Source organism: Lingula anatina, chromosome 4, assembly GCF_051362555.1.
Source record: "Lingula anatina isolate TDL-2025a chromosome 4, LinAna3.0, whole genome shotgun sequence".
NCBI lineage: Eukaryota > Metazoa > Brachiopoda > Lingulata > Lingulida > Lingulidae > Lingula > Lingula anatina.
This window is the reverse complement of record NC_141770.1, coordinates 6,031,427-6,057,339: the sequence shown is the minus strand read 5'-3', so window position 1 is coordinate 6,057,339 and position 25,913 is coordinate 6,031,427. Positions and strand designations below refer to the sequence as shown.

Sequence of the window (25,913 nt, the reverse complement as noted above, 5' to 3'; positions counted from 1 at the left end):
GATTTTTCAGTGTAATTTTCAGTTTTTTCAAGGATATTGTCGAAAGAAGATACTTTTCATTAGACACAGTTATGGAAGCGTATAAGTGCCACAACACACAACAAAATCACTCTACACACAACACAATTTTAACACGACACGTACATTTAACTTCCCGACACAACACCAAAGAAAATCGCAACACAACACATTAACCTCTCGACACAACGGAAATAGATGGCGCTTTCGGCGCGGACGTCTTGGAAAAGCCGCGAAAACCCACAGAACGATTCTGTAATTGTTTCCTTATTTTCTCAAGGCATTTATAATAATGTGTCACTTTGGGTTCCCGGAAAAGCGCACTTTTAAAAACATTGTACTACAGAGAAGTTTTAATATCAGATAATTTGTTGTGAATGTTGCATATTCTATGCTGTGTGTGTGTGTGTGTGTGTGTGTGTGTGTGTGTGTGTGTGTGTGTGTATTGAGGGGGGGGGGAGGGTATTATTGATGTTGAGAGTATTGAAACCGGGGGATATATTAGCTGGGGACAATCGGTGCGGATTTGACGGAAAATATAAGTGGATAATTATGAAATTTTAGAAAATTTTCTTCACTTATAAACAGTAACAGGTTCATTCAAATTATCAGCTGACCTGAAAAATAGTATACCGTGAATCTAAAACAAAAAAAATAAACCCAAAATTACAGAAAATAATAATAATTAATTAAAATTAAAAATAATAAAAATAATCTAAAAACTATAGCTAGTGTTCTAATTGTACTCAGACCGACCAATATCATATGTGACAATTTATACATTCAATGCACACCTGTACTTCATTTACTAGCATTTCATAGTAAATAGTAACACCGAACTTGTAATTTGACACAGAGCGCTGAAGTTAGTGTCTAGTTTCTAGTTTCCAGTTTCATTTTTCAAAAACGAACCTGGCAACCAGAAACTAGTGTCGTTTTTCAAAAACGAACCTGGCAACCAGAAACTAGTTTCGTTTTTCAAAAACGATGCTGAGAAGCCAGAATAATTTTTGCGGAGAGAAACAGGGGTGAGCAGAGGGAGAGGCAACCAACGGTGTGCGTGTACCGCGACTAGGTAACTCTCACTGTGAAAGCCGGACAGGGTGTTACGGTCTCTCCTCGCCGTGCGCTGAGACCGAGACGGTCGCCGATCATTGCCTACGGCGCACAAGCAGCTTTCACCGCCGATGCCGGGCAGGGTATTCAGGGAGTTTTGGTTTTTTTCTCGCCGTGCACTGAAGACTAGATGACCGCCTCTACGAGGCACAGGCCGCCTTTACAGCGAAAACCGGTGTTTTGGTGGGGTTGGGGTTGGCGGAAGAGAGTGAGGAGGGGGAAGGGCCCCCAGGTTCTTCCTTTGTAGTTTGAGGTATCATTTTTAATTTTATTGAAAAAGAAAGATTCTGGCTTTTCAGAATCGTTTTTTAAAAAAAGACACCTATTTCATTGACCGCTACCGTCTCGGTCTCAGCGCACGGCGAGAAGAGAACGTATAACACCCTTTCCAACTTCCGCAGAGAAGGTTACCTGGTCACGGTAGACTTTAATCGCGCGTTGCCTCTACTCTGTCCACTCCTGTTTCTCCCCGTAAAAAAACTATTCTGGCTTAATTCATAATTTTAAATTCCGTAAAAAACTATTCTCGTTTTTGAAGAACGAAACTAGTTTCTGGTTGCCAGAATCGTTTTTTAAAAAAACGACACTGCTTTTTGGGCATCTAACCCAACCTAACCCTCAACCCCGCCTTTTCCCACCAACCTAAACACCCTGCAAGGCTTCCGCAGTGAAGGCTACTTGTGCACTGTAGACGCTTATCAGAGGGCGTCTCCATCTCACCACACAGCGCTGAGAGTTCGTAACACATTGCCCGGCTTCCGAGATGAGAGTTACCTGGTTGCGGTAGCATGCCGGTTGCCTTTCCCTCTGTCCACCCCTTACCTGTTTTTCTTTGCAAAAACAATTCTGGCTTCTCTCAGAATCGTTTTTGAAAAGCGACACTACTTTCTAGTTGCCGGAATGATTTTTCGAAAAACGACACTCGTTTCTGGTTGCCAGAATCGTTTTTGAAAAACGACACTAGTTTCGGGCTGCCAGGATCGTTTTTCGAAAAACGACACTGGTTTCTCGGCATCAGAACCCTTTTCAAAAATGCAATAAAATTAAAAATTATATTTCAAACTACAAAGGGAGTCCCCGGGGGGGCCTTCCCCCTCTTCAACCTCACCCTTATTCCCCCACCCCCACTTCCCGGCTTCCGCTGTGCAGGCTGACTGTGACTGGTACAGACGGTCAACTCGGCCTCCCAGCGCGGCAAGGAAAGACCGTAACACCGTAAACACCCTAGCAAGCTTCTGCGATGAGGGTTGCTCGTACCCCATAGGCAATAATCGGCGACCGTCTCGGTCTCAGCGCACGTCGAAGAGATACCGTAAGAACATGCCCGGCTTTCGCGATGAGGGTAATTACCTAGTCACGGTATACTTGCTGCTGCTTGCTTCTCCCTCCGTCCACCCCTGTTTCTCTCCGCAAATACGATTTTGGCATCTCAGAATCGTTTTTGAAAAACGACACTAGTTTCTGGCTGCCAGAATCGTTTTTCGAAAAACGACACTGGTCTCTGGGCATCAGAATCGTTTTTGAAAAATTCAATAAAATTAAATATTATACTTCACTAGGTTCAAACTACCTAGTGAGATCCCGGGGAGTGGTGGGGCTTTTCCCCCTCACCCCCCCCCCCCTCTAACCCCACCTAAACAATAGTTCAGCGGTGATTGCTACCTGTACGCCGTAGGAGATAACCGACTAGCGCACGGTGAGGAGAGGCTTCCACGGTGAGGGTTTAACTGGTCGCGGTAGAAAATAATATTCACAGGTTGCCTCTCACTTCCTCCGCCCCTGTTTCTCTTTGCAAGAACGATTTTGGCTTCTCAGAATTTTTTTTGAAAAACGACACTAGTTTCTGGCTGCCAGAATCGTTTTTCGAAAAACGACTTTTTGAAAAACGAAACTTCAGCGCTCTATTTGACACTGCATACACTATTTGACATTTCCAAATTAAACTGAATAAAACAAAACTTGTTACTGTGCTCACATGAATTGAAATTCCAATATTGTATCAGCCAGATAGACTACATGTTATTTTTAACAGTATGTGATGTTTTTATGCTATTATTAATATATTAATTATATAGAACAGCCCTTGAGATTACATGCTTACAAGCATAAAGAGCAAAATTGCAAGTGTTAGAATATACATTTACTGTACTAAATAATTTAGATAAGATACATTGCATTGATTATCAAATGTTTATGTTGCATTTACAATATTAGAATTTCAATTTATGTGAGCACAGGAACAAGTAACGGTATATCCCCCGGCTTCAATACTCTCAACATCAATACCCCCCCCCTCAATATACACACACACACACCCACACACACACACACACACACACACACACACAGCATAGAATATGCAACATTTACAACAGATTATCTGATATTAAAACTTCTCTGTAATACAATGTTTTCAAAAGTGCGCTTTTCCTGGACCCAAAAGTGACACATTATTATAAATGCCTTGAGAAAAAAGGAAACAATCACAGAATCGTTCTGTGGGTTTTCGCGGCTTTTCCAAGACGTCCGCGCCGAAAGCGCCATCTATTTCCGTTGTGTCGAGAAGTTAATGTGTTGTGTTGCGATTTTCCTTGGTGTTGTGTCGAAAAGTTAAATGTGTCGTGTTGAAATTGTGTTGTGTGTTGAGTGATTTTGTTGTGTGTTTTGGCACTTATACGCTTCCATACACAGTCATTTGATCAGCTTATCACAGGTTTTTATTGTTGTTAAGCATCATTTGTACAAATTTCAGAAACACTGGACTAGATTTGACAAAATTATTAATGTTTAACTACTTGAAGTCCTTGGATTTGCCAGTCTTTTCAATGTAAATTTCATTTTTCCCAAATAAGTTGCCCCAAAAAACACTTTTCATTAGATACAGTCAACAGATCGTCTAATCACAGATTTTAATTATTGTTAAGCATCATTTGTACAAATTTCAGAAATATTGGACAAGATTTGAAAATTTTATTAACGTTTAACTATTTTAAGTCATGGGATTTGCTAGTGTTTTCAATGTAAATTTCAGTTTTCCCAAATATGTTGTCCCAAAAAACACTTTTCATTAGATGCAGTCAACAGATCATCTAATCACATGTTTTTATTGTTGTTAAGCATCATTTGTACAAATTTCAGAAATATTGGACAAGATTTGACAAAATAATTAACATTTAACTATTTTAAGCCATGGAATTTGCCAGCGTTTTCTATGTTATTTTCAGTTTTTTCAAGGATATTGTCGAAAGAAGATACTTTTCATTAGACACAGTCATTTGATCAGCTTATCACAGGTTTTTATTGTTGTTAAGCATCATTTGTACAAATTTCAGAAACACTGGACTAGATTTGACAAAATTATTAATGTTTAACTATTTGAAGTCCTTGGATTTGCCAGTCTTTTCAATGTAAATTTCATTTTTCCCAAATAAGTTGTCCCAAAAAACACTTTTCATTAGATACAGTCAACAGATCGTCTAATCACAGATTTTAATTATTGTTAAGCATCATTTGTACAAATTTCAGAAATATTGGACAAGATTTGAAAATTTTATTAACGTTTAACTATTTTAAGTCATGGGATTTGCTAGTGTTTTCAATGTAAATTTCAGTTTTCCCAAATATGTTGTCCCAAAAAACACTTTTCATTAGATGCAGTCAACAGATCATCTAATCACAGATTTTCATTGTTGTTAAGCATCATTTGTACAAATTTCAGAAATATTGGACAAGATTTGACAAAATTATTAACATTTAACTATTTTATGTCATGGAATTTGCCAGCGTTTTCTATGTTATTTTCAGTTTTTTCAGTTATATTGTTCTTTTTCCAGAGTACCCTTACCATGAAGATGCAGGCAGTGAAAGACAGCACCAAGAGCAGCACTATGTCTTATCCATGTGTACAATACATGATATGTGGCAAGATTTAGGACATTGTCAAATGTTGTGATAACAACAACCCATTCCAGAAACCGATTGTAAGGAGTAATCTGCATCTGGCATTGATAGTAAGGAGAAGTCTTGTTTGGGTATATATTGCTTTCCAGATAACAGTTATAGGTAATTTGCAACCTCCTACACAATCAACCTCAAATCATCACATTTGGTATTTTATTTTATAATCACATTGCAAAATTATTAACATTTAACTATTTTAAGCTATGGAATTTGCCAGATTTTTCAGTGTATATTTCAGTTTTTTCAAGGATATTGTCGAAAGAAGATACTTTTCATTAGACACAGTCATTTGATCAGCTTATCACAGGTTTTTATTGTTGTTAAGCATCATTTGTACAAATTTCAGAAACACTGGACTAGATTTGACAAAATTATTAACGTTTAACTATTTGAAGTCCTTGGATTTGCCAGTCTTTTCAATGTAAATTTCATTTTTCCCAAATATGTTGTCCCAAAAAACACTTTTCATTAGATACAGTCAACAGATCGTCTAATCACAGATTTTCATTATTGTTAAGCATCATTTGTACAAATTTCAGAAATATTGGACAAGATTTGAAAATTTTATTAACGTTTAACTATTTTAAGTCATGGGATTTGCTAGTGTTTTCAATGTAAATTTCAGTTTTCCCAAATATGTTGTCCCAAAAAACACTTTTCATTAGATGCAGTCAACAGATCATCTAATCACAGGTTTTTAATGTTGTTAAGCATCATTTGTACAAATTTCAGAAATATTGGACAAGATTTGACAAAATTATTAACGTTTAACTATTTTATGTCATGGAATTTGCCAGCGTTTTCTATGTTATTTTCAGTTTTTTCAGTTATATTGTTCTTTTTCCAGAGTACCCTTACCATGAAGATGCAGGCAGTGAAAGACAGCACCAAGAGCAGCACTATGTCTTATCCATGTGTACAATACATGATATGAGGCAAGATTTAGGACATTGTCAAATACTGTGATAGCAACAACCCATTCCAGAAACCGATTGTAAGGAGTAATCTGCATCTGGCATTGATAGTAAGGAGAAGTCTTGTATGGGTATATATTGTTTTTCAGATAACAGTTATAGGTAATTTGCAACCTCCTACACAAACAACCTCAAATCATCATGTTTGCTATTTTATTTTATAATCACATTGCAAAATTATTAACATTTAACTATTTTAAGCCATGGAATTTGCCAGATTTTTCAGTGTACTTTTCAGTTTTTTCAAGGATATTGTCGAAAGAAGATATTTTTCATTAGACACAGTCATTTGATCAGCTTATCACAGGTTTTTATTGTTGTTAAGCTTCATTTGTACAAATTTCAGAAACACTGGACTAGATATGACAAAATTATCAACATTTAACTATTTTAAGTCATGGGATTTGCCAGTCTTTTCAATGTAAATTTCAGTTGTCCTAAATTAATTGTCCCAAAAAACACTTTTCATTAGATATAGTCAACAGATCATCTAATCACAGATTTTTATTGTTGTTAAGCATCATTTGTACAAATTTCAGAAATATTAGACAAGATTTGACAAAATTATTAACGTTTAACTATTTTAAGTCCTTGGATTTGCTAGTCTTTCCAATGTAATTTTCAGTTTTTTCTGTTATATTCTTTTTTTAGAGTACCCTTACCATGAAAATGCAGGCAGCGAAAGACAGCACCAAGAGCAGCACTTTGTCTTATCCATGTGTCGAGAGGAAATATGTCTTGCACAAAGCAGAATAGATGTTGGTAGTTATGATGAAACTTTATTATGAAGTGTTATATTAAACCCATATAATATATTTGTTCTTTTATGGGTGAAGCTTTCCAACTCTGATGAAGAATTGTAATTCCTGTTTACTAAATAGTTCCAGATAAAATGTTACGCTATTAAAGAGTCAGTCCTCCTGTTTGAATATAGTGTTTGTGCTGATGTTCTGTTTGCAGAAACTTTAGCCCACATGCTTGCACATAAAATATTCCTCAAAGAACTCTCATACCAATATTTGGTTTATTTGTTGCTAATTTAACAATAAGAAATCAGTGAACAGATTTTTAAAATCTTGATTAATCTGTAGGCTTTACAGATTGCAAGACGTAACCATGAGACTGTATTATTACATAGTAGTTAGCACATATATTAACTGGATTAATGGACTGAATTAAAAGAAGTGCTAAGGCAAATACAACCAACAAAAAAGTTCCATGACAAGTATTATCTGACCCGTAATAATGATATTTTTGTTGTATTTAAAAATGTGAGGGAAATGATACAGCTTAGTTAATGTAAGAGCGGAGTTGAAATGAAGAATCCAGATGAAAATCAAAAACAGCACTTTGCAGTTTATTTTAATACATTATCCTAGAAATACATCTGTGTTGGCTTCCTTGGTGTACTCAACATTCCAAGAACTGTTGTCTTGGTTCAGAAAAGGGTAGAAGATAATTTTTTATTTTACAGTATACAAGACATATTGATGCTTTGTCTTTCTGGTATTAAACTGTATGTCATATGACATACATTTAGAAGTCTTCAGATGGAAATTTTATTAATGTTGTACAAATATAAAAGCTTTAAGAAGGCTGGAAGAAAATTTGTCCCACACCATTGCAACATTCACTTATATATGATTTTTATTTACAGCCATGTCTGTACATTGCTGTCACCTATGCCATTTTCAATTCTTCGGCATGTTAAACGTCTCAATTGAACTAATTGCATATGTAAACATGTTCTTTTGACATTTTCTGCATCTTAACAATTTTGTCACTTGTTTATATTAAAATGATGGTAAATCTGTTATCCTGTATCTTGAAATAAAGAATCAAAAATGGAAATAAAATTATATTAGTGTAGTTTGTCAGATTCAATCCTTCACTGTGTTCAGAGTCTCAGAAAGGAGGAAATTAGATATTTAAAATTGTTCTATTGATTTTTTTTTTTTTTTTTTTTTTTTTGTTGTTGTTGTTGAATAGAGGCTTGTCCATACTGTAATGTCATACTTGAAATTTTGTTAATTTTTTTAGAGTTAGTACATTGTTCTTTATGTATGAAGATATATTGATTTTCATTTTTAGATACTAGTGAAAGTCTTTTTGTTTTTGGTACATGCATGCCAATAGTATGTATGTTCTTCATTATTTCACTGTAATAAAGGATATTTTGGAGGGGAAATATGTATGTTCAATTGTTGCTCTTTTTCTCCCTCTAATCTTTTCCCTTTCACTTAATTTTTATAAGAAAAACAAATAATTTTTGTGAAAAAATGGAATAATATCAATAAATAGATTTTCCAATTAAAAATATACAAAGGTTAGACGAAATTCTAATTTCAAGAGGGGAATATTGGTGCGATATATATTTCAGAAACCTCTAAATCCACCACTGCGTTACCGATATGCACGTTACCATATTGCGTGTAGATTGTTGTTGTTATTGTTGTTATTTACGTTGTGAGTTGTCTGTCGGCGCAACACTCAATAACTCCCTATCCTTTAACTTGTTTGATTCCGTTATAATCTTTATCTGCAGTTAGTGAAAGTGTAAGTCATTTACTTTACAACATCAATTGAAAAGGCTACAAGTTGCCTTAAAATTTTGCATGTGGTCCTCTATGAAGAGGAACTGTAGTGGCCAACAAGATTTTCAACTCTGAATTTTTTTACTTCTGAATATTTTGACTGTTATGCGCATTATTTTTTCGCTCGGCTTTCTCCTTTATATTCGCTTAAAAAAAAAACAGAGAGAGAGAGAGAGGGTATTCTAATTAAATTCATCCTTGTCGAACACTTATAGATCTAAATAGAAATGCTGTCAAAATGTTAATGCTTTGCCGATATCCATTTTCAATCACAGTTTTTTACCTATAATATCAAACAATTATGACGAAATGTCGCGTGTGACTTTCGCCCAAAAGCCGTGACGTCTGCAGCGCATCTGAGGCGCGTTTACTGATTGTGTTTGTGCAGAAAATTTCTTTCTCACCAGATGACAACTGAAAACTCTGATAATATTTTTTGAACCACCATTAAATGTAATGAAATTAAATTAAATGTACTAAATGTATTTATATACAAGTAGTTTAGAGGGCCTGCAAAATGTACTGAAACATTTTAGTGCTCAATAAAATTATTATTATTATTATTATTATTATTATTAGGCCCTATTATTATTATTATTATGATCATCAAGGCCATCAAGATCACCATCGTTACAAATCTTTGAACATCACTTCCGGCCAGTCTTATATTACTTCAAGGAACCTAATTTGCATATAAGAGAAAATATGCATTTTTCTTGATTTTGGCTGGTCTCCAATTTTTTCATTATTTTCATATAGCAATGTCATCTTTTGCTCACAAATCTGGACACGTTTAATCCAAATGTACTGTTGGTAAATTATGTAATTAGAAATAATTTTTATATCACAGACGTGTATCACGTTTTCACTCCATAGCCATTAAACTCGACAATAGCTGCACGGGTATAAAAGTAGGTCAATTGCCTGTATAAAATTGCCATACGATTATTGATTTTTTAGTGTGGACCGTTTTAGGGGGGAGACACAAGTGGGAGATATATCAAGATACCAGCAAATTATTTTGCTTGCATGGGGGTACTGAAAGTCAGAGTATATTGCAAACTTTGAAAGAAAAGAGTAAAACTAGCCCAAATCTCCAGCTTCATCATGTAGAACTTTATAGATGCCACGGTCCCTCTATATTTCATCTGACTCTCCCTAAAAATTTTTGGACCGCGTTAACTGTTCACATCCCGGGAACCGCGAAGCATCCAGCGAGGTAGCAGACGCTGAGCTCTGCAGACGGCACATTGCATTCACCAGAGGGGGTAAAGGTTTTCTAGGGAAATGCTGTATTTTATTACCTCTGACGAATTACGTGATAAAGGAAAGATGTTTTTTACATATTTGAATTTATATTGACTAAGTGCAATGAGAGACACCGATTCACTGTATTTCTTCTCAAAATTGACAGGTTAAAAAAAAGAGCAAAAGGAGATTACCTATCTCCCCTATGAATCTTTACATGGCATATCCTATCTGTGAACTTTTGATCTACTTTAGTTTTTACACTCCTACACACGCTGAGTTTGTATGGTATCAATAGAAATGGGGCGTATTGGTGGGACGGGGGGGGGGGGGGGAGGGGGGGGAGAATTCTAATGTGACTTTTCATGTTGAAGAAGATATGGTATTTCTATTTTGATAATGTTACATCTATAGCATATATTTTGGGTTCATGCACAGTATTACACACAGCTAGATTATTTGACCGAAGTCTGTTGTTTTATACGTTTTTTTTTTTTTTTTTTTTTGTTTTTGTTATACAATAAAATATTTCATTTTAAAAGATAGACCTGGATTAAGAGCTTTGGCAACGGGGAAGAGTCGTTTTGCTGGTCTGCACATTCCGCGCTTTATTATAATTTTGATCTGATTTGTTTATTTTATGATGATTTACTTAGGACAAACAATGAACCGATGTATAACTTCAATGATTGGATTTGACTCTCCCCCTCTTCGAGCCTGTGTGCGCGCGTGTGTGTGTGTTTAGTGTATGTGTAGGGAAGGGTGTATGTCGTTTTCACGCAGTCCTGCCATACATTGACAAGGTACCGACATTATTTTAAAAATTAATTGTAAGTCAAGGGTGGATATATTGATATTCTATTTTCATTTTTATTTGCTTGAAGCTGTATTTGTCGTTCAGATTCTATTTTTAATTAAAAATATTTTGCCTTTGTTCTTTTCATTAATTTTTCTTGCATTAATTCTGAAAAGTATTTTTTTTTATTTTTAGGTAACAATTGCTTTTTTATAGATAGAGCCATCCAGATTTGTTCATGATTCCCTAAAATAGTGACAATACCGCTAACAAGAATGCCTTAATTAAACCCGTTCTCGATGTTTCCTACGTAAGGACTCCTATTTATGGTTTTGATGTGCACTGTTTGAACTTCGTCGCTTCGGACTGCGACTAAAGTATGATGGTGATGAAGACGTACGTGCCGAGATTTAACGTAAATGCGAAATGATAATAGTTAAAAGAATATCCAGCTTTAATTTCAGTTTATTTTCCGTGAAAGTTGTCTGATATCTTATTGATTCATGTGTCGATATATGTTTGCAATATCTACTTTATGTAGGAGTGGTAGCAGCAACAGTTCACAATTCACTGCCAGAGACTTTTTGCTTGCCTTGCTTGTATCTGTAATAAAAAGTACAAGCTTAAAGCGCAGATAATTGGTATCTATGTACAGTAATAGAACTAACAGTAATTAAAAGTGAAAACGATAGAAAAAAAGCCCTTAAAACTCGCATCATGAACCACCACAGTACAAACAGTCACCATTTTAAAAGGACACATACGCGACACAAGACAAAGACGGATTGTCGAGAAGTTTATAAAAATATTAGACACTTCAAAAAAGGACTTTATGGAGACAATGAATATCTCAACGAATATTATTCTTGTTTTATTATTACGCAATCTTCAAGACGTTAACCTTTATCACGCACTTCTAACTTCGTGTCCATTTTCCATGCATCATACGTCACGCATCCCTGTAGTTTGCTTGTTTATTCTTGTTTTAGTACCTGAAGAAGGTTTACAAGCGAAAAGCTTTTTTTTTTATCTTTCAGAGTTAATCTTTACAGATGCGTTTTCAATATATATTTTTCGTAAAGATACGGAAGATGCTGTCGAATGAAAAAATGTAGTTTCATTTATCAGTCATAACAGTTAATTATCATAAAAGAGGTTTGTTTTCTGATTCTGGTCCGAGGATCAACTTATTGTGAATTCGGCAAAGACAACCGGAGAGAGAGAGAGAGAGAGATTTTATTTCAAGTTTTAAATAAAGTAGAAATTTTAGGTACCTGTTTGGAAGCAAGTATAATGTGTAACGTCTCAGAAAATGTCTAGAATGTTCATCTTAAATAACGCAATAAATAACTTGCAGCTACTTTTAAAAGCTGAAAAATCCTTCATGGCGTATTTTTGCTCTAGATCATTAATTTTAGTTGCTTTTATGTTTTGAAATATTTTAGACATTAATTAAATCTTCATTTTAGTTAAGACAAGGACTGAAGGCCCCGTTGGGTATTTTCCTTGCTCGTAACATCCACTTATCATTCCCCGAGATGTGAAGCACCCCATTCCTGTGAATCGTGAATTGCGGGTTTCTATCCTTCGTCCTTAGTGGAACGAAGTCATTAGGCTATACTCGATTATTTTCAGCTCGCCAGACTAGCATTTTCAATGGAATACGAATAAAGTTTTTAATTAATTTATGTGATTTGTAATTTGATGATTTTATTTCCTGTGGCCGTGAACTGTGATCACCCCCCCCCTTCCCCTTCCCAGCGGGCCCTCATGATTAGATGGACGATATGTTAATAGGGCACAGTCAGATGTTTTACACGAAACATGACAAAACTGCATTCTCTTAGAAAGCCCTCTGCAAAACCTTCGTTACCAGGCAATGAGAAAATATACTTGGAATTGAGGAAAAAATTCAGACGTTTTGAAAAAACAAACGTGCATGTAATATAAAGCCTACTAGCGCAGTCTACAAAAGTAAAATGCAGGTACTAGTAGCTTTGCAGGATATTTAGGCAAAAATTGACTTTAGAATATTTCCAAGTACGTTTATTATACTTTTAATGGTAATTACTCTAAATGTGAAGGTCCTTAAAGGTACATACGAACCGAGCATCGGTGGAGCGTGGATTCCCAGTAACACCTGTAGGCCTAAACCACTTCTACTAGATTCTTATGTGACTCAAATAAATTCGACATACCAAGGGATAAACTGAATAGATCACTCGATCAGCCACAAAAGACCTTAAGACTGCTCCTTTCTTTAAATTTTTGGTTGTAAATTTAACCTACTTTCGTGACCTACTTTCCTGCCCCATTGACATACAGCTTAATTAGAATGCCAGCAGAAAAATCTGTTCAAACATCATTTTCGGGTAAAATTAAACGATGCCTTTTGGTAATTCTCTTAGTTATACTACTTGAAACTACATGCTGGCATTTGGTTGGTTTTTGTGACAAAAATTGACTTTGTATGCATCTATAAATGCTCCATTTAGCGTTGTGTTAGCTGAGATCCATCAAAAGTTGAAGCAAAAAGAAAATAATAATAATAACAATTAAAAAAATTGAATTACCCTTTTGTGAAAATATATTGTCAATCAATAATCAATAATATCATTTAATGAAAAATCAAAAGAAATAATGACTTGGTCTCAGAGTAAAACTTCGGCGATTCATGTGACCGGATGTACCGAGATGCGACCCAGTATTCACTGCGGGTTTTCTTTGACCTACTTAGTCGGGCTTAGGCGGAGCGGGAAAATTTTACACGTTATGAAATAACGTTATTCCAAGGACAAGATATTTTTTTGAGTTACCATAAAAGTTTGATCTGAAACATTAGGACAGTCCACGATTCTGGAATCTTTTTTACTGCATGCAAAGACATTCTTGATGACAAAAGGGTGAGTACTATGTTGTAGTGATCTGGTACCGGAAGTCTTGGGATTGAAAGCGACAGTTGAGCGGGGTTTTTGAGAGAGAGAGAGAGAGAGAGAGAGAGGAAGGAGCTTCAGAGACAAGAGGTAGAGGATAGATAAAGGGATCCGGTGATCCTAGTGTTATAAGTGTTATACAGTAGATCTGGATTCCTGGAAACATCTGAGGTAAAACGTAAAAAGTTCTAGCAGAATTAAGGAGCAATAGGGTTTCTGTGTTGTCTTTTCCTAACTATCACAGTTCAATCACCAGAGCAATGATGTCTACCATATAACGTGACTACTTGGCAGTGTACCTTAGTTTTAATTTTTTTTCCAACTGGCTCTGGTGGACTGTCAGGTTTTTGTCTTTTCTTTGTATTAAGATAATTTGTGTTCCTTCACTTATACGTGTACATTGTCATGTCTCTTTTTCCAGCTCCAGTCTCCATACAGCATGGTGTCTTCTAGGTGAACTGACTTTACCTGGCTGAACATGGGGGACATGTATTTTATAAGAAGCAGACATAAAAAGGCAGCAACAGAAACATCTTCATATCACCCAGTTGTGCAAGACACGGGATGTGTCAAGTTTTAGGATGAATGAACAGCCAGAGACAGGGCAGTCATTGTAAACTGGTGACTGGAACTCTTGCTGAGAGCACAGAAATGTTTGTGGTTGGTGTTTCATACAAATAAGGATAGGTAATTTGTTTCTCCTCTTTTCTTTGTGAAGAGACACAAACACCAATTGTTACTTTTTTCAATATAGAAAACATGGATTATTAGGAATAGAATTAATATATTACTGCTTTAATTGTAATGTGAATTTAAGTTTTATTGTCATTAACTGCACAAAACATAAAATGAATAATTATATTTTTATTTGATCACCATTGCATATAAGCAGTATCATAATATAAATATCAGGTATGGTGATACAAAAATGATTTTGTGCATTTTACAAAAGCATCCTATATATAAATAGTGTATCATAAGATGGTTCCTAATAATAGTTTGCACTTAATTACAGAGATGATTCAGATATACTTCTGGAATTGTATAAAGAGCTGCTGGCAGACCAAGAGGTCAGTTTTATCCTGAGTGAGCAAGAATGCTGCCAGAACCACCCAGAACAAGACTTCCAAACACAGCAGATCCTGTGGAGCCAGTTATATGGAACAGTACAATTACACAACAAATGTGGGTTCCAGGTAACACAAAGAATCAATTTCTCCCATATGCATGGAAACTATAGAGGCAGGGTATATAAAGCAAGGACATTGTGTTGGACAATACCCTGTCACTGAAGGTGAATAGGCACAATGAAAATGTTTAAAAGTGAATTGATATTTCAGCTCAGTTGTGATATGTTATAATAATTTTCCCCATATGCATGGAAACTGTTACAGTACTAGTAGAGGTAGCATATACAGTGAGATTGTGGTAGACAATAAGCCATCACTGAAGAGAAAAGGGCACCAGTGAAAATGTTTAAATGTGAATATATATTTCAGGTCAGATATGATGTGTTATAGATGATCTCTGTTATTGTGAGGGCATTAAGTTGCAATTGCAAGTTTTATCACATATTTATTATATACAGACACTCTCAGTCTGTCTATATTCTGATCACTGTGTCTGTCCAGTGTCATTGCCATAGTCAGCACTTTATGACACATCTGTTGTTTATCCTATAACTGATAAACTGTATTTTTGTTTTTTAATTTTATTTCGAGTACATCAAATTGAAATAGCAATGTAGATATGTTGGTCTGTCTGTGTTTCTGATTCTGATTCTGAAATTTATTTTAATTACTAAATATAATTGTCATTTTGTGAGTTTATTGTTAAATGATTTGTCAGGTGCATGACGGTAGTCAGAAGGTTCATTGGTCTGATAGTTTGATGATGCCAAGATCCAATGGTTCAAAAGGTTCAATAGTCAGAAGGTTCATTGGTCTGATAGTTTGATGATGCCAAGATCCAATGGTTCAAAAGGTTCAATAGTCTGAAGGTTCATTGGTCTGATAGTTTGATGATGCCAAGATCCAATGGTTCAAAAGGTTCAATAGTCTGAAGGTTCATTGGTCTGATAGTTTGATGATGCCAAGATCCAATGGTTCAAAAGGTTCAATAGTCAGAATGTTCATTGGTCTGATAGTTTGATGATGCCAAGATCCAATGGTTCAAAGGTTTTATAATAGTCAGAAGGTTCATTGGTCTGATAGTTTGAAGATGTAAATGCCCATCTGTTCCAAAGGTGTGCTTGTCAGAAGGTTCACTTGCCTGAGGTTTCACTGGTTCAAAGGTTGTATAGTCTGAGAGTATGAAATGTGTATGGTGTAATTTAGCAGTGATAATTTATAATATCTGTGGAGGGTATTTATGTCTTCATGGCTGTTCATGACTCGGTAATTTCCCAATTTTGGACAGTTGTTACTTTATCTGTGATTTTCATTGGTTCTTGAGCACAAATATTTGGCTTTATGGTCTCATTGCCTGCTGCTATAAAGATGAAGACTGATTTCAACACACTTGAGGTATATTCAATCCTTTCAATGAAGTATTTTATTTGTCTGAGTTACATGACATACTTTATTAAAACATAAAGTGACTTATGTCATCACCATAAGTTCAGTTTGGCATCAATACATATTCTGTGATTTTTATGTACAGACACAACGTGACTGCTGTAGATTCTCCAGGGCAGATGACTAGATCCCTTTCCAGATGCACTTTGATTGCAGGCAGTCTTCACATTCAATCCAGTCCTGGTTTCTATCATAGACCTGCCTACAATGACAATATATTGGAAATTTAGACATTTTTGGTCTTGTATGAGGGCGTTTCTCTGATCTATATGGGAACATTTCCAGTCTTCCCCTTTCAAAACACTTGCTGAGATGTTCCCCTTTGCTCCCAAATGAAGTCCCCAGGTCTTGTTCCAAAGCACAGAGCCGTTGCATTAGCAATGTCAGAAAGACCACAGTCATTTCTGCTAGTTTGCTCCTGAACGTCAATATGCTCCTATACAATTTCCTTGGATGGAGCAAAAAGCAATGAGGCAACGATCTCAGCAATCTTACCCTTCGATCTGGGGCCAGGTCTGGAATTTGAACACAATTGCTATTATTGCTATTAATGTTGGAAAGAGTAAGCCTGCAATAATGAAGAAGTGGGCTTGGATAAAAAATGACCATTTTTAACAAGGTCTAGGGCACAAGTACCATGAAAGCCCTCAATCTACCTTTGGGAACATATCTGATAAAATTCCATGGGTTATTTCATCTTTAGTCAACCAGGCATGTCTTTGACATAACATTGTTTTAGAAGAAATGTCATACCTACTGCATGAAAGTTTTTTTCTCCGTTTAAGTGACAAGGAAGGGACGTTACCTTTTCTTTTCATACCTATCTGGCCCTCACCATTAAGGGTCTTACAATCCTCTTCCTCAGTCCTATCTACAAGTGCAAAGCAAAACATTACAAGGCAGCAAAGCTGTCAAATGTACAGACAAAAAACAGGAAATAACTATGCAGAAAATAGGCTACTGTCAATTCTGATGCAAAAGTACATTATGTTAAACTGCAAATTGAACATCAAATTTTAATTATGCTCAAAAGGTAATACCAATGTAAGTAAAATGTGTAACAAGCATAAGGCTTCAAGCCCATGGGAGTTCAAGTTCATACTTTGAAAATGTATAACTTCCAGAAAAAGAAGCCAATTAGACTGCTTTTCCAACTCAGCCTGCATTTTAGTCCTTTTTTTTTTTTTTTTTTTTTTGAAAGTTTGGCAATCATAAGTAACATGATTTTCCTATAATGGTCATAATGGCAGCAGCACCCAAAATTGTGTTTTCTTCTATTCTGATGCAATATTACATAATGGTTAGCAGCATAATGACCATCAATTTTTAATAATAAAATATAAGTATCATGTATATTCAGAAAATGTGACTAGTAAAGGTCTTCAGGCCCATGGAACTTCAAAGTCACAACTTGAAAATGCCAAAATGTAAACAAGACAGCACTGTGTTCTGAAATGTTTTTTTTTTCAAACACATCTGTGTCTGTACATAAAAAGTAAGAAAATTGTTGAAATACCAATAATATTTTTTATTGGCATCTTTGTGTTTCCAAAAATTTTTACATCTGGTGTAATATTGATATATCAATGTTATGAATCACTGTGAAAAAGATAAACATAATGGAATTATGACTACTTGCCAGGTTATGTGTTTCTATATATTTTATGTGACTTTTTTTTATTGCATTATTTTGATATTATTTAGATCGTTGAATAACATCTAAAATAAGAACATTGTTTTGTTATTTTTATGTACAGACACAGATGTGTCTGTACATATTGCCATCACCTGCGTCTGTCGTCGCCGATGCCGATGCCGATGCCGATGCCGATGGCAATGCCGTCGCCGTGCACTTTCACTGTAAACACGATAAGTGGAACACAGTTTTATTTTTTGGTTTTATATTTACAGAGCTGATGAATATTCATAAAACGCAGGTCAAGTTCGAAAATCAGAATGATCGGGCCATTATTGTAGAAGTTATGCTGTTTTATCACTTTTCAGCATATATGCAACCCTGTAAACACATTTTAAGGAAAACCGTTAGGCCTGTTGTCATGAAACTCACAAGAGTAATCAATCTTACTAAAACGCAGGTCAAGTTCGAAAATTGGCATGATCGGGCCACTATTTTAATAGTTATGCTGTTTTTTCCTTTTTTTCAGCATATGTGCAACACTGTAAACACAATATAAGAAAAACCGATAGGCCAATTGCCATTAAACTCACAGGAGTGGTCAATCTTACTAAAATGCAGGTCGAGTTCGAAAATCAGCATAATCGGGCCATTATTTTAGAAGTTATGCTGTTTTTTCACATTTCCTCAGATTCAATTCTTAGGCATGTTAACAGTCTTATTATTTTACTAATAAGATACATTAAAGTGTTTGTTTGACATTTCCTGCATCTTTACAACATTGTTAGTTGATTATGTAAAAATGATGGTAAACTTGTAATTGTGTATTGTGTAATAAAGTGTCAAAAATGGAAATAAACTCATATCATTGCAGTTTGTCAGATTCAATCATTCACTATGTTCAGAATCTCAGAATGGAGGAAATTGGACATTTAACACTATTGTATTGATATTTTTCCCATCTCATCAATTATCTTAGTTGATCATATAAAAATTGCAGTAAACTGTTTATTTTGTTTTATGTTAAAAAAGTTAAAAATGGAAATAAACCCATGTCAGAACAGTGCTGTCTTGTTTCACATTTCCTCAGATTCAATTCTTAGGCATGTTAACAGTCTCATTGTTTAACTAATAAGACATGTAAAAGTGTTTGGTTGACATTTCCTGCATCTTTACAACATTATTAGTTGATTATGTAAAACTGATGGTAAACTTGTTATTGTGTATTGTGTAATAAAGTTTCAAAAATGGAAACAAACTCATATCATTGCAGTTTGTCAGATTCAATCATTCACTATGTTCAGAATCTCAGAATGGAGGAAATTGGACATTTAACACTGTTGTATTGATATTTTTCCCATCTCATCAATTTTCTTAGTTGATCGTATAAAAATGGCAGTAACCTGTTAATTTTGTTTTATGTTTAAAAAATTGTTAAAAATGAAAAAAAAAAAAAAATCATTTCAGAACAGTGCTGTCTTGTTTACATTTTGGCATTTTCAAGTTGTGACTTTGAAGTTCCATGGGCCTGAAGACCTTTGCTAGTCACATTTTCTGAATATCCATGATGCTAATATTTTATTATTAAAAATTGATGGTCATTATGCTGTTAAACATTATGTAATATTGCATCAAAATTTGAAAAAAAATCTGTTTTGGACACTGCTCCCATGATGAGCATTTAAGAAAAACCATGTCACTTACTGTTCTCAAACAGTACAGTAAATATGTACAGATGTGTCTGTACATATTGCCATCACCTGCATCTGTCGTCGCCGTCACTGTCACTGGTGCCGTGCACTTTCATTGTAAACACGATAAGTGGAAGTCAATTTTACTTTTTGGCTGTATATTTACAGAGCTGATGAATATTCATAAAATGCAGGTCTAATTCGAAAATCAGCATGATCGAGCCATTATTGTAGAAGTTATGCTGTTTTTTCACTTTTCAGCATATATGCAACACTGTTAACACATTTCAAGGAAAACCGATAGGCCTGTTGTCATGAAACTCACAGGAAAAATCGATCTTACTAAAACGCAGATCAAGTTCGAAAATCGGCATGATCGGGCCACTATTTTAGTAGTTATGCTGTTTTTTCATTTTTCAGCATATATGCAACACTGTAAACACAATATAAGAAAAACCGATAGGCCAATTGCCATTAAACTCACAGGAGTGGTCAATCTTACTAAAATGCAGGTCAAGTTCGAAAATCAGCATAATCGGGCCATTATTTTAGAAGGTGTGCTGTTTTTTCACATTTCCTCAGATTCAATTCTTAGGCATATTAACAGTCTCATTATTAAACTAATAAGATACGTAAAAGTGTTTGTTTGACATTTCCTGCATCTTTACAACATTGTTAGTTGATTATGTAAAAATGATTAAACTTTTTATCGTGTATTGTGTAATAAAGTGTCAAAAATGGAAATAAACTCATATCATTGCAGTTTGTCAGATTCAATCATCCACTATGTTCAGAATCTCAGAATGGAGGAAATTGGACATTTAACACTGTTCTATTGATATTTTTCCAATATCATTAATTTTCTTAGTTGATCATATAAAAATGGCAGTAAACTGTTCATTTTGTTTTATGTTAAAAAAGTGTTAAAAATGGAAATAAACCCATGTCAGAACAGTGCTGTCTTGTTAAAATTTGATGTTGAATTTGCAGTTTAACATTATGTACTTTTGCATCAGAATTGGCAGTAGCCTATTTTGTGCATAGTTATTTCCTGCTTTTTGTCTGTACATTTGACAGCTTTGCTGCCTTGTTTTTAAATTAATGTCGCAGTAACTTTTTAAGAAGGATGAAAAAGATAATCTGGTTTTGGATTTTCTGCTCTTTTTATTTAGACTCAGCTGTTGTACTAACTGCGCTTCAGACTCTGGGCATTTTGCTAAGTGAAAATTGAAAGGTTTATAGTAGTCCTATATCTGTTAAAAATGAAAAAGTGTAAGCATGATGGCAATTTAGCTGTAGATAAATACTCACATGACTAATGGGTGAAGTAATTTGATTGCATTTATTTTTAAGATATCAAAATAAAGAAAGAAGACACTATAACAAACTAATATATAACTATTTGGCTTCGTTCACACGCAAAATTTAAAAAAATCTACTGGTGGTATCTAGCGATCACGATCTGTGATTTGTTTATTCAGTGGCACCATGGGGTATGCAGGACACAGATTGTGATCAGTAGATACGCTAATGGATTTTGGAATATGGATTTTGCATGTGTTGCCTTAAAATGTAAAGTTACATATTTAACACTGTAAGATCAAAGAAATGCCTTTAACAAACTCTTTAATAACTGCACTACTGTGGAAAGGCAATTTTCATATACTGAACTACATGAAAAATAGGTTGAACAATTTGCAGAAATACTGATTTAAACTTAAAACTTGTGATGACTTTAAGATAATATCATATGTACATAGTAGCAAGGCTGACTCACATTTTACTTTAACATCAAAAGTATAACAATAACTAAACTATGAAAAAGTTATAAAACTAAGATATATAATAATAAAAGAAATGAAACATTTTTTTTTTGCAATGTTAGTTAAAAGAAATACCTTCAAGAAACTCCTCAATACATGTGGACTAATGTAGAAAGGCAATTTTAATACTCTGAACTAGATAAAAAAAAATCTTGAACAATTAGCAGAAGTACTGATTGAAACTTAAAACCCTGAACGAGTTTTAGATAATATCATATGTAATAGACATTATCTAAAGTACACTTACAACTAAAGTAAGGCAAAATTATAATTAACAAAAAAAAAAAAAAAAAAAAAAAAAAAAGAAGAGAAAAACATCAGACAAAAAAATAATGTACAGCTTGTATATTATACATTAATCAGCATTACATAAATGACTCATAGAATAAAAAAGAAAAAAAAAACTACTGTAAATATTAACTGATTGTGCTGATTTTAGTTAGCAACCCGTTTCTTTTTGTGCTGAAAAAAAAAAAAAAGAAGTATGAGTGTTTGAGACCCCATAGTAGACACGAAAAAGATCTTTGAAATAACATTTTTAACCATAGAAGGGATCGAATTTATATAACTGAAAATTTTGTTGTTAATATTTTTATTATAGGAACAGAAATTATAAGAAATTATTGACACATGAAAGTATTTCATGTCAAATTTGATCATGTGCTTAAGTAATAAATTTTAAACTGTAAAAATTTGTGGCAAAGTTTACCAAAAAGACAGTTTGTTCATTTGCTTAGAGCTGATTTTGAGTTGAAGCAATATAGTGTTATTCAGCAGTTATATTACAATGAAAAGAAAGCAAGCTTACCATAATGCTATTTCAAACAGAGGTACCTGGCTCTGGTATGGTGGGCTTGCTTATGTCTGAAGGTTTTATATCTGTGTAATTAATGAAAAGCTAATATAAGTTACAGTTAAATGCATAACAGTAACAAGAGGTACTGTCAGTTGTTATACGCTAAGATAATGTTTGTGTCATATCAATGAACATTGAAGATAAAAAAATGGAAAACTCTGAGTGAGGCTTTAAAATCATTATGTGGCGGTACATGATCATAGTTTGAACATTTTGAAAAAATGTAGGATTGTATGTATATTTTAACAGTTTTTTTCACAGCACTGCCAAGGAGGCAGAGGACTGGATCAATAGCTGTGTATGTATGCACATATTACATTGTTGTTTCAGTTAGCGTCTCATATTAAGTTATTAAAATAAGGAAAGTTATAAATTTTGATTATAGTATTAATAGTATATGGTATGGCATGATGGGAGTCAAAAATTTCAGCAATTACCCTGTGTTGCTACATCTGTCATTTGTCCTTCAGTTATTGCACATGATGTAATATTCATTGGTAGGGTTGTGCTGATTTCATCCTCTGAAGGGTGTGGCCATATTTTTCTTGCTTCTTCCAAAGAAATATGTAATTCTTGTTCTTCTTCAGTAAAGAAAAGGAAGCCTTGAGTTGTCTGGTCATGACTGATCCCCAATAACTTGATGGCTTTCTCTATTTCACTTTCTTGAATCTGGAATAATAATGATATAAGTAAAAATATTCTTAATCATAACATAGAAAGCTATTATATGTAAGTTAATAATGGTTTTTAGTGGTCTCAGTAATAATGATTTTCTATGAATTAAGCATGATATGTATATGTTAGTGACCTGTGTGTGGACTTTGGTTTTAAAAGTGAACAATGTAATTGACAATTATTAGAATAATCTGTAATGCTTGTATAATGTTGATTATTTCTTGAAAAACAGTATAGCAAATTATTAGCATTATTTTAAAAACAGTTAAAGAGGAAAGATGTTCAATGTGTGGTTACCTGTACATTTTCTGGTGAATTGACGTGGCATACCAGTTGGTTTTCATATGTATTGAAGTGGAGGTTGCCCTCCACTGACAAACGACTTCCCGGTTTAACTGGGGATGTAGTGGCTGTTCTCTACAAATTGACTGTTATTGAGCCTGTGTCATCTGTAACCGTCATTTGATTAAGTGGTGTTGCCTCATTTTTTACAATGACTTCTTTGGTCTCCATCTGTGAAAGAGAAAGAAATTAAGGTTGGAATTTTATTAGAAATTTGAAAAAACTGCAAGAGTTGTATGAAAGGATATTTAGTTTGTATAGAAATGTGACATTAAATACAGTGGACATGTTCAATGTGAAGTAATGAGTACCCAGCAGGCATAGTTGCTTTGGTTCAATGTGAAAACAGGTTGATACATTGAATTGCCGTTGATCTACCTAAATTCAAGGTAAAATCAATGTTGATCCAGCCACGTTGACTCAACGTTGTATTTTGGTCAATGACACAACCTTGCATTTATAGATTGTAATTTAAAATATTAATTATTGAAAACGTGATACTTTGTTTATCAATACTGTAACTAAATTTATCAAAATAATGACAAAACGGTTTTAAAGTAAAAGTGACAGTTGTTTTGTGTCTTTAGTTAACTAGTGAATTTTCTTAACTTTTTATTCAGAAATACATTCCAATAAACTGAATTCCTTGCAAGGTCAGCTAACACTGGGATGAATAAGTTGTTGTAAATGTGATGGAGTTAACAGTTAGGCCTATTGGTAACCTGCTATTATAGATAGACAGGTTGACTGTGACTTTGTTATATATATATACACTACCCCCAACCTTTTAAATTTGATTCTCCTGAATCAAAATAAGACCCCGTTTTTAGTTTAACAAGACTTTATTAATCGTTTTCTTTTCTCTTCCTTTTATTCGTAAAACTTCTCATCTTTTTCTCTATTGGTTTTCTTTTTCTTCATTAAAAATAAAAGTTTCTTCATTAAAAATAAAAGTTTCGAACTATGTCTCGCCTCCCATCAGGGTAGCGTGTCTCTCGTTCGTGCAATCACCTAACTCTCTGGAACAAAGCCACCATATCCATCTCTACTTCTCCCTCTTTTACTGCTCTCCTGGGGACTTTGCTGTTTGGCTGGTCTTCTTCACCATCTAGGGAACTTGGGTACTCGTCAGGGGGTGTTCCTACCTTTAGCTTTCTCTCAGATGTCCTGGGGCTGGTTGAAGGGGACTGAATGAGGGATGCCTCCTCGACAGGTGTAACATCTACTAGCAGTGGAGGTTCTTCTGGGATAGTATGACCTGCTGGGTTCGTCTCTTCCTTCTTCTGAGCATGTTTTCTTTTGTAGTGTTCCACCAACACTCTGTTGTCAACAAATTTCAACCCGCAATAGCAGTTAAGGCAGCTCTTTTCATGGCGCTTGCGGTTGCTTCGGTCCGTGTTTGCAGAACAGACAGTCTGGCATGTCTAGGAAAGGAGAGAAGTAAGTTACTGAGAGAGGTACTGAAAAGCTGACCCAACAACTTTGCTGGTATGTAAGGGAGGGGGGTGTATTAGAGACAACAACAGAAAATGGAAAATCCAGAATACATGACGTCGCACGACTCAGGTAAGTCTCTAAGTCGAGACTCTACAAGTGTCGATTGAAACCATGAACTCTGGGGTTAGTGATAAAACTTTAAATTATCGTAGTGCACGACTTTGGGTTTATGCTTGTGGCTAAGCTGTATCCGGTATACTAGGTCTGAAATTCGATCTACCACTTCTTATGGTCCAGTCCATTTTTGCTGTAGTTTTGGACTCACACCCTTCTTTTTGTTGAAATCGAAGCACCAAGTACCTGGATGAAGACCAGACTCGTGAATTGGAGAAACTGTTAGGTGAATTTCAAGACATCTTCGCCAAGGATGACTTGGACTTAGGGTGTACTGATGTGGTGAAACATGACGTTGTCCCTAAAAGACAACCTAACTTAACTATGACTTAAATGACGCGGTCATTAGATGACAACATGGAATGACTGACGTTGTCTCAGACGACAACATGACTTAACTATGACTTAAATGTTCCCTTTATTTGCTTTATTTATTTATTTATTTATTTATTTATTTGCTCTAAAGCAAGCATCAAATTCAGAATAGCAGCGCATATTGCTATGCACTGAGCAAAACATTTTTGCATTTTGTCTCTAGTGTATTTTGTTTTTCCTGGAGACACTTGACCAGAAAATGGTGCTTTTTCTATTTGTTTTTTCAGAGCTTTGGTAAAGTGTCATGTGTCCCAAAAAATTCCAACATTGTCACATGCAGCTGGGCTCGGCTGTCGATCCCCATCAGTGGTTAAGCTTGTCCCCAATGGTGTCGTCTTCTCGTAGATTGGCTGTGCAGACTCCACTGTGCTGTGGACAAGAGACATCTTCCCCTCTACTTCTGAGATATTGAATTATTGTTTTGTTGTGTTAAGATGTACATGTATTATGGTGGAAGTACTAGAAATCAGAAATCACGTGTTATCAAGAGCAGCAAGTAACTCATTAAAAGAAAAGTTCTGGCAGAAATACATACCGATAAGGCCCAGTCCACAGATGCTCCATTTTTCCTCCCTTCCTTCCAATGTTTTTCATAGCCCTTTTCATGACCATGTCTCCAACTGAAAGGTCAAAGGATTTGACGCCATTTGCCTTTCTCTTTGCAAAATTCTCCTTCTGTTTTGTTTGAG

At 34.8% G+C, this 25,913-nt stretch overlaps 1 long non-coding RNA gene across 3 annotated transcripts; it reads left to right on the top strand.

Moving 5' to 3' along the window:
• The first annotated feature begins 13,405 nt into the window (after positions 1-13,405).
• Positions 13,406-21,633, top strand: LOC147762145 (uncharacterized). 3 transcript variants are annotated; one of them, XR_015333848.1, is made up of 3 exons: positions 13,406-13,609; positions 14,061-14,326; positions 14,655-21,633. It is a non-coding gene; the product is annotated as an uncharacterized LOC147762145 (long non-coding RNA). The 3 variants fall into 3 exon arrangements; XR_015333850.1 differs by lacking the exon at positions 13,406-13,609 and adding an exon at positions 13,624-13,729; XR_015333849.1 differs by lacking the exon at positions 13,406-13,609 and adding an exon at positions 13,631-13,810.
• Positions 21,634-25,913: the final 4,280 nt, after the last annotated feature.